This window comes from Lagopus leucura, unplaced genomic scaffold (assembly GCF_019238085.1).
Source record: "Lagopus leucura isolate 7727_CA_CO unplaced genomic scaffold, USGS_WTPT01 Super-Scaffold_100019, whole genome shotgun sequence".
Lineage (NCBI taxonomy): Eukaryota > Metazoa > Chordata > Aves > Galliformes > Phasianidae > Lagopus > Lagopus leucura.
In genome coordinates, this window is record NW_024962273.1 from 2,046,112 (window position 1) to 2,063,548 (window position 17,437).

A 17,437-nucleotide genomic window follows, 5' to 3' on the forward strand; every position below is an offset into this window, starting at 1 on the left:
AAATACATGGGAAAAAGATACAAATAGGTCCTCCAAATTTTCACAAAATCTGATCAAAGAAGAATGGCCTTCTGCTACATCACTCAACTGAAAGGGATAGCTCTCTAAAAACAGAGATTCAAAATGAGTTCAGGTCATCAGGTATTCTGTGGGAATGCTGCATGTATCGGTTCAGAGGTGATCAGACAGAATTCTATATTTTCTCTGAAGAAGAACTCACTGATAAGAATGAAAATGCACTGGTGTGTTTAAGAATCTTATTTTGAAGCAATGGATATAGTACAGATACTACACTGACTCATTGAGATGACCAAACAATCTGTTGTAGATTAACATAATTTTATTTAAAAAGAAAAATGTACGTATTTCTTCAAGTGGGGCACTTCAGATTAGGGATCTCTTCAGTCTTTTCTGGAGGGATTTAAAAAAGCTTTGGAGAAATCTTAAAGCTATGGAATTAGCCTGGTATTTATAGCTCAGTTTCCTACTGTGTTCTTTGAGCTTCTAGGACATTTTTTTTCTCCATCTGCTGGTTGTTGACATGGTATAACCTTATATTTTGATTATGAAAATGTATAAGAGCAAATGCTTTGCACTATAAAGTTCTGCCTTTATCTGAGGGCAAGGCAGCTGTGCTCTGCCACTACTATATCATGTAGGTCAAGAACTGCCATGTATTTTCTGATACAGACAAATGGATTTCTATTGTTTAATTGTATCAAAATATATTCCTACCAATCATGACTAACACTCCATATGAATCATGCTGCCACAAAATGATACTTTTCATACCTTTAGAACACGGTACATTGTACACTGTTTCAAGAAAATCTGTTAAATCTAGGTCAAGAATGTTTTCTTCTTTGTTCTCTTACCAAAAAGGTCCATGTATCAGTGCACTGTTTACCTCATATAAAGATATAAATTGCCAAATTGCTTACTTTTCTACTTTACCACCATTAAACGTCGAAGACATCCATTGTTCTGGTTGCTTTTTTTCTTTTAACGTTGGCTGAAATCTTTTGTGTTATATTACTTGAAATACATCTTGTAACAATCCCCACTATTGCAGAATGAAACTATCAAAATAAAATACTAGTTTTCCGGCTTAAGAAAGGCACTGATCCACTTCTGAATACTTACCTACATTACTCCTCATGGTCTTGCTTCTAGTTACCTTGGGGATATTTAGTCTTCTTAGAATTCTTGATGCACTTGGAGATTTGCTTTAGCTATTCTCCTGTTGAGATCTCGATAATGGGCTATGTCCATTGAGGCTGGCTTCTTGTCTTACTGCACCCCTCATGTGAGGAACTCTTGCATGCCAGGTTACATCTATTGAGACAGTAGAATTATTTAAACTAAAACACTGATGTTTTTATTTCGTTTCTCTTGGTTGCCTCCTAAGCCTTACCCAATGACTTTGTAGCAAAAATTGAGATAATATTTGCTGTTAAGGAAGGCAAGGATGGCTCTGATAAGAAACAGATAGCTTTTAATAAATTATGATGGTTCACTGTCCACAGGAATGGGCAGATTTCTAGAAAAATCAACTGAAGATTTTTATAATGATAGAACCAGTGTGAAACTGTATAATACAAACTTCACGTCTTCAGATAACTGTAGCTGTCCTGACACATGCTAATAGCCTTTAAATAGTAAGGCTGGAAGTTAGGCTTTAGAGAATTAAATACCACAGCTAATACTACATGATAAAAACATACACAAACACAGCAGCAGTCTCTCTCTTCTAAAACCTTAGTTAAGTAAAGGCCCTGTCAGTACTGTGTATGAGCTACTGCAGAGGCACACAGACACAGGTGAAGCCCCAGCTGTAAGAGCTTGTGTTATCACAGCAAAACTTGCCTATCGAAAACAAAAGCACTGGGCTTCTCTTGAGCCATTTCCTGCACCACGTATCTGTAACCCTCCACTCGAGCACGACAGCTCCAATTTCTCTGACACTGAAAGGAGTTAACAACCTTTGCAGGACTTGAAGTCAACTAATTAGTTCTTTCAGAAGTGAAATGGATTGGAGCTCATTAGGTTAAAGACATAGCTAAAAGAGTTGATGTTGGCCTTTACAGCGTTGTACCTCAAAGCCTGAGGTCTCAGTAAGAGAGCACAGCTAGAAACCAGTAATACGCTTTTAACAAATTCAGATTTATAGGCAATTTCCCATGTTATGAACAAATCTTTCATTGAAGTGGATGCAACACAACCAATCAACAATTTCTGCGTCCTACAGAAAGCCTCAAGAATTTGCTCTGGTTTATAGATCACTTATTTGGGACTCCTCTTAAAGACATCTGTCATTCAGTCAAGGTCTTTGTTGTCGTTACAAACCTTTTCCTCTTACGTTACAACATCATACAAACAAATAACAAAAATTTCAGGTAAGTGATGTGAATTGGGTATAAGGAGTTAAGTGCCAGGAAGTACACTGGCAGCACATACCACAGCATTTACTGTGATTCTTAAAATATTGAAGTTAGTAAGGAAATCCTTTTTGCTTTCCTGGTGATGAGCTGGTCTTTAACTTCTGCTGACTTTATTAGTAGTTGTAATTTTAGTATCAGCTGATAGTTGATTGGCACCTAATTTCAGAGCAAAGTTGGGGTGTGACATCCTGTAACAATCAATCTGCCTTTTTGCACTGAATTCAGCAGCCCAGTAGAGCCTTCCAGACTCTGTTTAGAAAGAAAACTATTTAGAGAGAAAGTGACTGACAGCAGTTACTTGTTTCCAGATTATCCAGTCCCTATATATTATTATTAAAATGATTAAAATGAAAATTAAATAATAATAAAGAAAGAATAATGCTATTATTGTTAAAAACTTCTCTTCCCATTCACTGAAACAGCTTACAACAATCCCAACAGAACCATGTGACTTTATAAAGGCAGGAGGTCTAAATGCTGATTACATACCACTGAAATACACTGCATTGGATTAAGTGAAAAATTGGAACATAATGCTGAGGAGAAGGATGTCATGGTACAGACATCCAGGTACATCCAGTGGAGATGGGAAGGCACTGAACTTTCTCCCAAGACCTGCATTATCAGACTCCAAGCAATGGGCCTGAGCTGCTGGTTTTAGCTTATTGAGAACCTGAATGTCAGTGCTTCAGAAATCACTCAGAAATTCTGAGTCCTAAAATCTGACATGTAAATGGCACACTTAAAACATAAGAATTTCTTCTCCTATTGCAGAAATGACAAACATTTAATGTTTCCTCTGTATGTAATCCACTCTTTATATAAGCTGCATGATTATTTTTTAAAGGAACGTTTTTACTTGTTATTCATAAAACTATAGATGAATGCTTTAAGAATCTGTGACTTCAGAGCAGCTAATTTTTACAGTGACAAAGCAAACAGAAATACGACATAGCTATTTTTTGTTAAATAGTTTGCAGACAAATGTATTTTAGATTACATAGTTTTTACTGTGTATTTAATATTCTTCAGATAAAATTACTTATTAACGTTTAATCACATTGAAAGGTATCGATAAGAGAGATTTTTGTAAAGGCTTTCCTAAAGCAAAAGCACAGCAAACAATATAAAACTGATTTACTGGAAACAATTTCAATAGATGGATGAAACAGCCCAACAATGAAAGCTATGTCATACCAGGGCTTAAAATAACTAGGTCACGTGGACAATACTGAAGATTTAAGTAGCATCAGTAAAAGAATGCTCTACTAAAGGCCTCAAGAATTTGACAAAAAAAGCATTACTAAAATGAATTCAAATAAAGAACCCAGTTTTTAACTTCCAGCTTCTAAATAAAATAGTAACGATACATTAATTATAAGAGTTGTCTGTACTGAACGTACAGAAATGGAAACGTGTAAGCAAAGATGTAATTAAACTTTCTGCTGGGAAAAAAATTACCTTTACTGTACATATTCCATTTACAAACCTACAAGCATCCAAGTAATAGCATCACACTCAGCACATGCTGCCAGTGTCTTATATGACCCTCAAAAGAGTTTTACACGGTGACTCAAGAGAATTTCTGTGGCTAATTCAATAGGCTCCATATTGCTTTTCCCCTCCTGAAAGTCTTGTTCTCACTCTCCTTTTATCCTGCCCCTCAATCCTTCTTTGCCTACTAGGGTCTACCAGGTCTCAAGACTGACTGGACTTGATGATTCCAAGATCTTTTCCAACCTTGGTGATTCTATGATGAAATATTAAAATAATTATTTGTAAAAAAGTTGTGTGAAGGTTTTTTTTTTTTTTTTAATTAAAAGAATGGATACTTGACATTATAAAAATCACACTTCTGAACATCTGCTATTTAATGTAAGAGTGGTTGCACAGACTATCCTAGTCTTTATTAAATAGCCAGCACTGCACCACGCACAAAAAAGACCAGTTTATTTTTATCATTCAGAGATAAGTATAGGGCACTCATAGTGATTTCACTATGTTTATTTTCCTATTGCATGCATATCCATAACAATAAATTTTCCAGCAAGTTCTCACCAAGTTGCTAGAATCTGACAGTGGATGTATTTCTGGGGAAAAGCCATCTGGTTTTTTTCAGTGAATGTGCTTTCTCATTTGCTTGTGAGCTTTCTATTTACATAACAAGTCTGTGATAACAGAGTAAAAGAAATCCTGTCCCCATCTAATCTCCCAAGATACATACAGTATTCTTACAACTATGGCATTTGATGCATCTAAAATTAATGAGACTCTACTTTTTATAAAACTAAATAAAAATGCCAAATGATCTTCCAGTAAAAGAAACAAACTCAGGAACTTTTCAGCTGTGTGCTGTCACAAATGCGTACAGAAAAAAGGGGCACTCTGCCAGTTCCCTTTCATTTTCTAAGGTCTGTTTTATCTACATATCTTCTACAGCAATCTGCTTGTTCATTGGCTGTTTCTCATACTCTCATATATTTTTTCCATTTACCCTGTGGCAGAATTGAGAAAAGCTCCTCCAAAAGTGTGTCTTTCAAATCACAGGCATGGGCTGCACGCTGGAAAAATTTGGCAGAAGTTCAGAGACTTGATTACAAGCATCCAGCCTGATACCGTTTTATTTTCAATGATTTTTCCATAGATATGGCATGAGGAGAAATGGTGGGAATGAGGAAATCCACTCACCTCAAATCCAGAAGATCGGTGGAGGTAATCCACCAGATTTTGGTGGTTCTCTGAATTTTTAGAAAGAAAAAGTGAAGTGCTGTTTCTTCTAGTCTTTATGTTTTCCTGTCTGTTATGTTTTGATTTTAGCCTCTTCTTCCTACAATAAAAAACATGCTTTAATAAAACACGATTTGCAGAAAGACAAAGTATCGATACCTGTACTTAATGCAGGCTGCATGGCTTCTCCGAAAGACTGCTTCACTACACAAAAACCATGGGAACAGTCTCAAAAGCAAACACTGAAAAGAACTGGTTGGTTTATCAAGGCTGTCTCAGCAGTCAGTGAGGAGAGGTAGAGTTCAAAGTGTGATGTAAAATAAATGAGTGTAATCTGGTCCCAAATACACCTGTATTCTTAACTGCCCTCTAGAAGGACCTCTATTTTTGATGACCATAAAAAGAAAACCCTGTGTCCAAGGGTAGAATGGACTCTGGCTATATCCTCTTGCTACACATTTGCACAGCATTTAAAGTGATAGAAATACAGCCTCCAGAATGGATAAGGGGACTTTTATATTAAGTGTTCTGGAGAAGAACTCCATAACCCTCGTGGGCCTTCAAACCTGGGAGCCTGTGTGTCCTTGCAAAAATCTGCACCACGTGAGGTGACCCACTGCTGCTGCCACCACTGCTGAAATGCAGCAGCCCCCCTCACAGTGCTCACACCCACTGCTTGGTCTCCATAAATGTTCAAAGCATCAGTGAATGTCAATGGGTGCCATGTTTCCACACAGAGGAATTCAAAGGCACTCCTTTGCTCCATACACACTTCCATGTCAGATGCCACCTGGTCCAAACGCCCCTGTGCTGCCATCACACAGTGGGATATTGGTGGGAAGGTTCAATCACAAGCTGAGTCAAACCAGGGCCTTGTGCTTCATTATGCATCAACAGCCACTGAAAATCTCCATGCATGTGATTACACCTGGACAAACAGCAGGGGCCACAGCACCTTCAAGTTTCCCCAGGGTAGACCTGGAACCCTGCCGAAAGCCTGCGAGCTGCGAGGAGGCAGTGCGCTTCCTCACCTCTGCTTTATGGAAGGCTGTGGAGCACACACTGCAGCCCCAAGCTGCTTCCTCTCCTCCACTAACGTGGCTCCAGAGAATCAGATAAGGGAGCCGATTTGTGTATTTCTGTCGGATTAGTCTTAACCTACATTGGTGCCCTAATCTCTGTGGCAGGAGGCACGCGGGTGCTGGAGCGGTGCAGCAGGGAAGGGCAGGGCCTGCTTCTGCTTGGAGCTCTGCAGGGCTCCTTCCTCACCTCCTTGCTTTAAAACGCCACGCTATTGGAAATGTCTTCTCCCCTGGTTTTCATAGGAGGACTTTGGTATTTTATTTAATTGTTTAAATAAAAGCAATATTTAGCTGTCTCGCATTCAAAACATTTTAGAATTAAATTTAGAATATAACTGTTGTGATACTGATGAGTGGGTCTAAAAACCCCTTCTGAGTACCTGGTAAAAGTCAGCATAAAGGTGTTGGAAATGCGGAACCTCGTTTTCCTTTTTCTGACTAGAATTCCTATGTATTACCTAATATTTCCCAGGTATTTGGTTAAAGCCAAGTTAAAACATAGCAGATGTCCTAACGAAATCAGAAATAAATATCTGAACTTCTGAGAGAACCTTTGCTCGAATACATGCCTTTTACAAGTGTGCTACTCTTCTGTACTGGCTGAAGCTGCCTATCCTAATGTAACATCAGAAATGCATGTTAAGTGCTCCCCACCACTGTGTGAATTATGTTAGAGCTCAAAGGAGCACAGCAAAAAAAGGTAGATCCCTTAGAGAAGCTCATTTAGAAATTAGCCACAGCACTAAGGCTAACATACTAACACATTTGTTTTACTTCTGTGATGCATAGCTATAAGGCTAACATACCAACATATTTGTTTTACATATGTGATACATAGCTGCAAGGCTGACATACTAACATTTTTCACAGGTTTGGCAATGGTGTCACTGGAGTGGATGTAGCTTTGAACAGAAAAGATGTAAGAAGGGATACTGACTTTTTTTTTTTTTGTCACCAAAAGAAAAAAGAAGGAATGGATTTTTAATTTGAAAGCAGAGGAAATCAGAGACATCAATTTATCAAATCTCCATCCTGTAAATCCTACAACTCTCATACTTTCATAAAGAAAGTGACAACTACTAATAACAAATCTCACAAAAACGAAAATGCTTTTAGTTATAAAAAGCCTTGGTTTTGACAGGAAAGGTGCATGCTACTATTCAGAAACAGCATACAGACAGCCTTCACCCAGCAATTTCAAAACAGAACGAAAACAATCAAATTGACAAATAGATCAGTTTCCCACCATAAAGAAAATCACTCCTATGTACAACCTTGGGTAATAAAGAGGTAAGCAGAGCGCAGGCCCGTGTGCCACAGCACTCATCTCACCTAACTGCTGGTTGCTATGGCAAGCATTTGCCCGTGTTTTGTACATTAAACTGTAATATGTTTTCTGCCTCCTTCCTCTTGGTATTTTGATGAAGTTAACACTCGAGCTTTGGGCTTGAAAGATACGAAAGCTGTAAGTTCTCTCAAATCATCACGCATTCCAATTCATTTTGGTTTTCCGAAAACAACTGAGAATCAAGTGATATATTTAAAAAATATTTTCATTCATCTGCTTGTGATTTATTTCCATTAGCTACTCTGTGTACCTGTTGTAATCACATTTCTACTTCCTAACTCACAATGGAAATGTAATCTACTTTTCTCCTTCACTGATCTTTAATTTGATACAGAGATAGCCGTGAAACTGATGAGAACTGAGATGAGATCCAAATTCTAGTTCTGAATAATACCAATTTGCCTTTCCTCCACTTGTTGTCTTTGAATAGATGTTAAAGATAAAAAAGAAAGAAAATACGAAGAACTTTACACAGCCATTGCTATGGCAAACTAACAAATAACGGGGTGCTTTTCTGGGATGGTCTCTCCTGAAATACAGAGACATTTCAAAAGATGTGTAGCAGCCAGCTCTTGCCACAATGCCACAGTCATCCTAATGAGGAATGTTCATCCATTTTTTTTCTTGATCTGCATAACTAACATGAAGCCTTACTATGAAAGTAGAACTATCTCAAATGGAAGGCTTAATTAACCACAATAGAAGAAACACAATCCTCTTCTCACCACAGATCTCCACACCAGACCAACGGCAAACTCAAACGTCATCTGCTGACAGAAAGATTCATGAGAGTACTCGCAAAGCTATATATGTATTTTTTAAGGGAAATGAAAAAAATAATAAATTGTTGCTTTTGATGGTAATGGTATTTTCCACTGCCAGTGTGTATGTGCTGTCCTTCTTTCCCCACACCTGAGAAGAAGGAAGTTGTACATGTCTCGATTTGTCTATTGCATCATTTCTTGACATTAGGAACTAATAAAGAGAATTTCATAGTACGGTCAGTAGAACTGGATTATGACTTTTTAACTTCTCCTGTACTTTGTAAGGTGTAAGAACTGCAGAGAGAGTCCTAAAGCATATTTGCAAACTGCAAAAAGGCAATTGCAAACGCATTAAATGTCTCATATTTATCTTAACGTCCCTTGTTTAGTAATGCTCAACATAGATGAGGCACAGAACACAGAACTTACCCTAAGGACAGCTAGAACAGCCCTTCCTTCCTCCTGACTAGCTTTCCTGCTGACCACTTCAGTGAACAAACAGGTGAATAAGCATGCCAACAGAGTAAGCAACAGATGAGAAGCGTATCTGGACTTTAAGATGCATCTCATACCCAAAGCCTTGAACTTATTAGGAAAAAAGAAATTTATCATCACATAACAAACTGCCTTCTTTTAGGTACGATATGCTATCGTTCAAAATGAAATACTCTTTCCTAAACTGTGTTATCTCTTATTTAAAAAGTTGTGGCACAGTTCCCTGCAGCTGACAATCCCTGATGGCTGTCAGCTCTCGCTTTGTAATGAGCAGCTCTCTGCACCACTGCAGCCTGCAGTGGGTGAACCAGTGCCTGCTTTCCAGCATTGAGCCTTCTCAGTGTTGGTTCACCATCCTTTATCGTGAAGCCTTTTACAGAAGAAATACTTGAAGGAAGTTCAGGGACTCTGAGTTCAGGGACTTTGATGGATGGACCATTCAATGGAACAAGAAATTGGTTGAAAGGCCGCAGACAGAGGGTGGTCATCAATGGCTCTGTGTCCAGGTGGAGGCGGGTAACAAGCAGTGTCCCCCAGGGGTCTGTCTTAGAATGGTGCTCTTTAACATCTTTATCAGTGACAGCGATGACGGAATCGAGTGCACCCTCAGCAAGTTTGCTGATGACAGCAAGCTGAGTGGTGCGGTTGACACGGTGGAAGGAAGGGATGCCATTCAGAGGAACCTCAACAGGCTTGAAAGATGGGCCTGGGTGAACCTGATGAGGTTCAACACGGCAAAGTGCAAGGTTTGGCACTTGGGCCGGAGCAATTCCAGGCATCCATACAGACTGGAAGGAGCGATCCTTGAGAGCAGCCCTGGGGAGAGGGAGCTGGGGGTCCTGATGGATGAAAAGCTTAATGTGAGCCAGCAGTGTGCTCTTGCGGCTCGGAAGGCAAAAGGTATCCTGGGCTCCATCAGAAGAGGGGTGGTCAGCAGGGACAGGGAGCTGATTGTTCCCCTCTACTCTGCTCTTGTGAGGCCCCATCTGGAGTACTGTGTCCAGGTCTGGAATCTGGAGCAGTACAAGAGATACAGAGAGCTGTTGGAAAGGGTCCAGAGGAGAGCCACAAAGATGATCAGGGGACTGGAGCAACTCCCCTATGAAGACAGGCTGAGGGAGCTGGGCTTGTTCAGAGTAGAGAAAAGAAGGCTGTGGGGTGACCTCATTGCAGCCTTCAGTACCTAAAGGGAGCCTACAAACAGGAGGGGAATCAACTCTTTGAAATGGCAGATAACAGCAGGAGAAGGGGAAATGGTTTGAAGTTGAAGGAGGGAAGATTTAGGTTGGATGTCAGGGGAAGTTCTTTCCCATGAGAGTGGTGAGGTGCTGGAACAGCTGCCCAGAGAGGCTGTGATGCCCCGTCCATCCCTGGAGGTGTTCAAGGCCAGGTTGGATGGGGCCCTGGGCAGCCTGGGCTGCTGTGAAATGTGGAGGTTGGTGGCCCTGCCTGTGGAGGAGGGGTTGAAGCTTCATGATCCTTGATGTTCCTTCCAACCCTGGCCATGGATGCTCCAAAGGAATTTACATAGGGAAGCCACTGCACCACCTGGCATGTAACATGCTCCCTCCTGAAGGCCTCCTCCTTCACCATCACGCAAGAGTCATCCTTTTGCTTCCTCCATGGAGCTCTTTCAAACTGACATTGCTACTAATTAGCGTTACTAATTGTCCAATTCATTCATAAAGTACCAGGATGGTATTTTAATAATCCCCTGGCACTGGACTCTTAAATCAGAACTCAGTTTCTGTTTCTGGAATTTTAATACTGTTTCTGTTAAGGTTAATAGACAATTTCCCACTGAGTTTAATATAACTCACATTGGATCACTACCGAGTCTGTATTTATAATAAAACGCCCTACTATTTGAATCTGTTTGATCACTTAAAAGATATCCACTTTATTTATTCACAGATATTAGAATTCTCTAAAAAGTTAGCCTACAATGATTTTACAGAAAGTTCTGACACGATTCATAGAGTTTGTTTTTAAGGTGTGTCCAAAATCCATGGTACTAAGTCATCAAACAGCCCTATGACTACGAGAATCATCACTTGCTGCAAGGAACATTAAGGCCAAACATATGTACATACTATGGAGCTTTTTAAATGACAAATGTATCAAATGGCACTGGGGAAAAAATTACCCATCCCGTGAAAAGGCTAATTAACTCACTTCTTTATTGCAAGAGTTTTCTGAAGCCCTTTATCTGCCAAAGGGCCAGAGATGAGAAAATGGCCCCAGGAATCTAGCTAACATGGACTTCTTTAATTTTCTATAAACAACCTCTATGTGTGAATATATGTATTTAACTTTTACGATGTTTTAATGAATTTGCTAATCTGCAAGCTTTACGGTGACCTTTGGCTATTGCTGTATATATGGTGGATATTGCTATATATCAAGTACTGTTCACTGCTGCAATCTTAGAACTAATTATCTCTGCTACAGGATTTGACTATGTTGAATTTTTCTGAAACTGCATTTTCAACAGCAACTGAAATACAAAAGCATTAATACGTTGTATATCTATTTATATAAAATTCAAATCCAAGAAAACCTACAAGATGAAAACTTCATTCCGATTGGAGAACTGCAGCAACAATTTAAAATGTATTATCCACAGTAAAGTGATTTCATGCTAACCTACAAGTACAGTGCACAGAACCAGCCTGAGGTCAGTGAGAAAGCCGTTCCTGGAAGAGTTGATCATAAGCATCAGATCATGGCTCTGAGTTAATGAGCTTTTCATACTTCGTTTGACATCCCCAAAAAGAGACCCAGGGCACATACTTAACATCCACAATCCTTAACAAAACTTGGTACAAAGTTACTGGGGACTCAGTAAGAGCCTTTGCAACACAGTGCTAATAACAAAAAAATGCAGTAATTGCAAGATCACCGATCACTTTGCACTCAAAACTTTGACAACAGAAAGGTTTTGCCTCTTTTCAATTTGCAGATAACTACAAATAAAAAGCTTTGCATTGTCCAATTCCTATTTAATGCAAAGCTTTGTATTGCAGATTTATGTAGGCTCAAGAAAAATGAGTAGACAAAAGCACGTAAGCTACTTTATTGGTTCGTTTTTCAATTTTTATTACGTAAAACAGTAGCAATCATTTTTATTTCATAAAATCTGGTGTTGTTTTTGCTCTGAGCAATTCACCAACGAGAAAGAATGAGGTGGGATCCCAAGCTAGAAGTTAAAGGCGCTAGTATATAGTGTGCAGTATATAGCGAAGTGCCAGCTATTCATGCAGTAAATTAAAAAAGAAAAAGAGGGGAAAAAACATTTTAATAAAAAAGATTTCAGAAAACTGTATCACAGAGAATAACAACTTTGCTATCCCCTTGGTTGGCCGAGACAACTGAGTAGCTTCTGGGGGTGAGGAGATGAAAAGAACAGTAGAAATGATCGCCTTAGCAATGCCTCCATGAAAACAACCACCCCTCCAACACTTCTGCAAACCTAGATGCGCTTTTTCTTTTTAATCCCAAGTCTGCTCCATAAGTATTATTAGACAAGAAAAAGAGGGGACAGTAAAAGTAAGCACTTAAAATTGTCAAGAGTGGTAAATCAACAACAGGAGCAGGTAAAAACCCACACTTCTAAAATGAAACACACAAACACACTGAAGGATTGAAGAACAGAAAACTATTGCCACGAGAAATAAAATCCATAAAAAGAAAATCAGAGATATAACTGTACAATATAAATTCAAAACATACGGTGCGTTAGGTTTCTTGCCTCAAACAAGCTTTTCATCCAGCAGTCATTCAATGACTGGCCGTATTAATGCTGTCGTACACAGACAAGAGGAGCGTTCCATGCATTACAGCAGCTAACAAATGAATTGTACTGGCTTCACTTTAGCCAACTTTTCACACCAACAGAGCACACAGATAGAAAAGAACCAAGAATACAAATTATAGCAGCAGTCAATAGAAAAGTTTGCTTTGTTATTACAAGATTATATGTAAAATGTTTTGTAACGCTGAAACTCAAAACCCTTTCAAACCAAAGAAACTCCTAACCTACGATGGGAAAGACTTGAATCGTTTAAGGCCTGCGGTCATTAACAAGAACTTAAACACTTCTAATTGCTAAGTTATCTTAATTTAGTAATTAAATAATCTAAGTGTAATAGCAGTATAGCCTTACAATTTCGCATGGATCTAAGAACAGCGAATTACACAATGTCAAATGGTCTAATTTAATAAAAAGATTTTTTTCTTTCTTCACAGAAACCACTACATAAACCTCCCAGATTCCTCCTTCATAGCATGTTTTGACACTATCTGGATTTAGGCTTAATGCAAGCTAGTTTCTAACCACTGAAGCTTTGTTTGCTCTTCTGTACTTGCAGAATTCCCTAATTCAGAAGTATGGCCACTGGTAGGAAGGAGCTGAAGGGAGCTTGCACATGACAGACATCATTCCCAAAGAGAGCCCTGAGACAGCCTTTCAAGTAGAAGAACTTTAAATTCCTCCTGAATTAGGCTAGATTGAAATCGATGGGACAATCAGATCTCTTAGCAGATAAAAAGATTTCTGCTCAAACCAAGCGCTGAGATGCTAACAGTGAGCCCAAGCCTAACGACCAGAGCCCATCTTCACCTTCACATAAACTCGCTTTAAAGTTGACTGAGCTGTAAGAGCATATTTTCCAGATTTTGGGAAATGGTTCTCAATGTCCTGACACCAGACAGTGGAAGAACAGCACGGTCCCGCAAGCTGTCCAAGGCACCTGATGGCCACATACACTGGGACTGCATGGATCGTGGTGGCACCAGATTATGGAAGTGGGTTACAGAATTAGTGAGTGAAAAGCAGTTCAGGGAACAAGCAAGGAAATGCACACATCCTCCCCCTGTAACAGCCATGTCTTCAAACCGGATCCCACTGGTGCAGCTTTTCTCTTGTGGCTGTGTGCTCCCAGCCTGGCCCACCATGTGGCTGTACAAACGGCAGCGGGACGGAAGGAAGCAGTGCAGATGTGGGAACAGCGGGCAGGAACGAAAGCAGCTTTATCCAGAGGAACTGCTGGCTTGCATACCAACAAAATCACAACCCAACTTCCCCTATAACTGAAAAGTTTTCTGCTGCGCAGCATCCAAACTTCCTAGTAGCCTCACAACAACTTACATGAAGAATATGCCAATATGTTCTTTGACGCCCTGAATTAGCAAGCATAAATAACAGCATACAGCTCTCTCCTTGATTCCAGATACATCTCTTTGAGAATTCTGTTCTTGTATACTTGTGGTGATGTGCCTTAACAAGAAGTTTCAGTGCTATGAAAGTGATAGGCCTCACACATGAGTTTAAGCAGAGATGCAGAAAGCAAGCCTGACATGCTTTCAGAGTACCAACACAAGCACTGTTGTAATCAGCATCCAGAAGTGTCATCATAACATCACCTGCATAACCAAGCCACGGTACTGAGTACAGACATTACCAAAAAAGTCAGAATGCTGCAATTAGGTGATAGTTAGCAGTTACTGAGTGAAACAACCACATTGGTCACTTTTAAGTAGGGTTCCAAACAGCATAAACCAGAGTTTTCTGAATGATTTGGCTACAAACATGTCCTTGTGTCCCTAGCAAAACCAAAAACCTACTCATGCAGCTAGATCCCCATTGAGTGCAGGAGAACATAGCTACAAAGCAGTGTCAGTGCCCTCAGGGTGAGAATTTATTGTAACCATACACAAACCTGTAGGAAATGGGAACATTTAAATGAGGTGTCTGCGACTGCTGCGGCTCAGACCAACTAAGTGTGCTATGGTAAATACAGTCTGTACTTTGGCACGTCCAAGTATTTCAGGCAGCAGATCAAAACAAGCACTTTTAAACAAGCTTTTTCTTTAAATAGACTTTTGGTTTATTCCTTCAGCCTTGCATGAAGAAAACATGAATTCACTGCATAACAGCCATAAAGTATCCTAATACCCAGGAACTATTATTGTTCTACCCACGTACCACAACATTTTCATCAGCATTTTTTCCCCCATGACATATGTAAGCCGTTTTGTGGCTGAGCTCACCTGACACTACAGAGCAAACTACCATTTCTGCTCTGTCATTTTTATTTGTTGGCTTAGCCCGAATACAAAATCCCACAGTAAACTCTGAATTTGCTGCAAATGAATGGCAGCCTGGGCAGCTGAAACAGGGCTCAAAGGTGGAAACAGTATCTTTATGTGCAAGCATTAAAGAGCAAGTCCTCAAAGTTGTTAAGTTTCACACTGGTCTCCCAAACAATTCTCTACTGAACCTCTGAGTCTTCAAATTTCCTACCTACAGTGCATAAAGCATCTCTGCACAAACTCTGTCAGTGCCTTTGCTAGAAAGTTTCTGTAGTGTGCTTTCCAGATGTCATTTATGAGTAGAAAACATATAAAGCCAATGAAAAGGAACGCATGCTTATTTTACTGTCTTCTTTCAAATTTTTGTGCCATCAGCAACAGACAGACCGCATGGAGTCTGCCACGTATGCAACTGGGTGTGAAGAATCACACTGACAAGTAGTCTCAGCACACCTTCATAGCAAAGATTTTTTCTGTTCCAAATGCCTATAGACACAGGCAGGGAGTGTCACACTGGAAGGACATTTCAAGACACATGAGGTTTGGTATGCCAAGGTGCAATGAACAACTGAAGAGGTAGAATTTTAAAACATTTTTATTGTTAGTCAAGGCTACAGTGCAGCCTCCTTTCAAAACTCACTTCATGATGAAGCTTTTTGGAGCTACAGGAAAATAGTTCAACACATTATTCTATGATGGAGTTGAGGTCACTCACACTGACATCAAGTATTGCATGAGTTTTGAATATCTTTTAGCATTAACTTCTTTGACATTCATGGAATCATCTCAGGTTAAGCTGAACGGCAGTACGTTGCATCAGGTTGTATTTCAGCAATGGCAACCCTACAAGCTTTGCAAGCAATTCAGGATTTCAGATGCTTTGTGTTATTGCAAAGGCACTATATGTACTTTTATAGACAGTAGCTACTATACCAAAGGCAAAGTTATTCAGTGATTTACAGGCATAGTACTTAAGCACAATTGTCAACTTTGAAACCTATCAATTTGATGTTTTCTTTCTTTTCAGCTGGCATTAGCACAAGAAGTTCTGGAAGAGATAGTTTCCAATTTGCATACATTTAAAACCAGTACATTCTCTGTAACTGAGCAAGATCTACAAGAGGACCATAAAGATTCCCTGTACTAATAATTGCTTGATTTGCAGCAGAAAAGGCTCATTTTTTCCTTCCAACATAAACAATTTTTTCTTTCTGGCTTTCAAATCACCAAAAAAATGTAATGGACTTTGTAGAGAAGCATCTCTTCTCTTTTACGTCCCCTGCAAGGCCATAAGCACAGATACATAAGGGTTGCACACGCCAAAGCATAACAATCCTTTGTGGGGGGAGACAGGACAGTAGGGTTTGCTATCTGCTGCTTCTGAGTGACATGAGCATGATGCTGATGAGTTGGTGGTTGGACTTGATGGTCTTAGAAGTTTATTTCAACCTTAATGATCATATAATTCTTCTGTGAGATACAGAAGACTTCCAAATCTTTCACTTCTCTCTTCTCCCCCCCCATGCTCTCAGACCACTGCTCAGGCCTGAACTTTCACATGTAGCTCAATGTTGGGAAATCAGAAGGCTGCTTCCAACCACCAGAAGCTTTGGAGTGAGGTTGAAGCATCAGGACAGTACAAAATGAGGTACTGCTCAAAATTACAGCTGAAATCAAACGCTCCAGAGTCCCCCACACCACTCCCCAAACAAAAACCTAACCACAGAATGCTGGTTTGAAATACTGACCACAGAAAATTATGACAAAAAGAAAGAAAAGGACATGAACAAATGACAGAAAGCGGTGACAGCGCTGTGCAGAGACACGGACAGACTTCAGCTGTGGCAGGGAACAGCTTTTTGTCAAAGCATAAAGAAAGCTGTGGGACCGCATCGAGGGTAGAGCAGCTACTTTTCACACGTGTGCAACCTCATATGCTCTATGCTGTTTGGCAGAGGATTGTGTTTTCTAATGTTCTACTCACACATTATCTGAAACCCCTTTTTTGTTTCCTTTTGTAGTTATTATATTTTCAGATTTCATAAGAAAGTGCCAGGGATACTACAGAACTCTGAGCATAGTTTCTGTTCCTCAGGAGATAGGAAAAAAAAAAGGAATAGGCATCTGATTTACTATTGCTGTCTCTTGGTTTAAACAGCAGTGCTAAGTGTTGTACTGTTTTGCACAAGAAGTGATAGAGCTATAAAGGTGTATCCTAACAGTTACCAGATTGCTTTTGAGAATATTGATTTTATTTCAAAAGCAACACGTTAAGCTTAAATAGTTGGCAAAATGAAAAAGCATAGCTGAAGTTACACTAGGAACAAGAACTCACAGCACATAAATGTAAGAGATTTCAGAAGTTCCTATGTAATAGTCAGGTTTCTTAGTAAGGGCTCCTTCTTTTTCCTCAATCTGTTCTGCCAGCCACACCTTCCCTAGCACGGGAACAATTGCTCAAACTGCACACAACCAGCTCAAGTCTAT

The 17,437-nt window shown here is 39.7% G+C and overlaps 1 protein-coding gene across 11 annotated transcripts in view; it reads right to left on the bottom strand.

Moving 5' to 3' along the window:
* Positions 1-17,437, bottom strand: part of MBD5 (methyl-CpG binding domain protein 5) — a 130,447-nt gene that overhangs the window by 55,935 nt on the left and 57,075 nt on the right. For all 11 annotated transcript variants that reach the window (XM_042878022.1, XM_042878020.1, XM_042878026.1 and 8 more), the window contains 2 exons: positions 5,130-5,268; positions 1,144-1,335 (listed from right to left, as the gene is read on the bottom strand). The gene's annotated coding sequence lies outside the window, so the exon portion shown is untranslated. The remainder of the gene's footprint in view (positions 1-1,143; positions 1,336-5,129; positions 5,269-17,437) is intronic.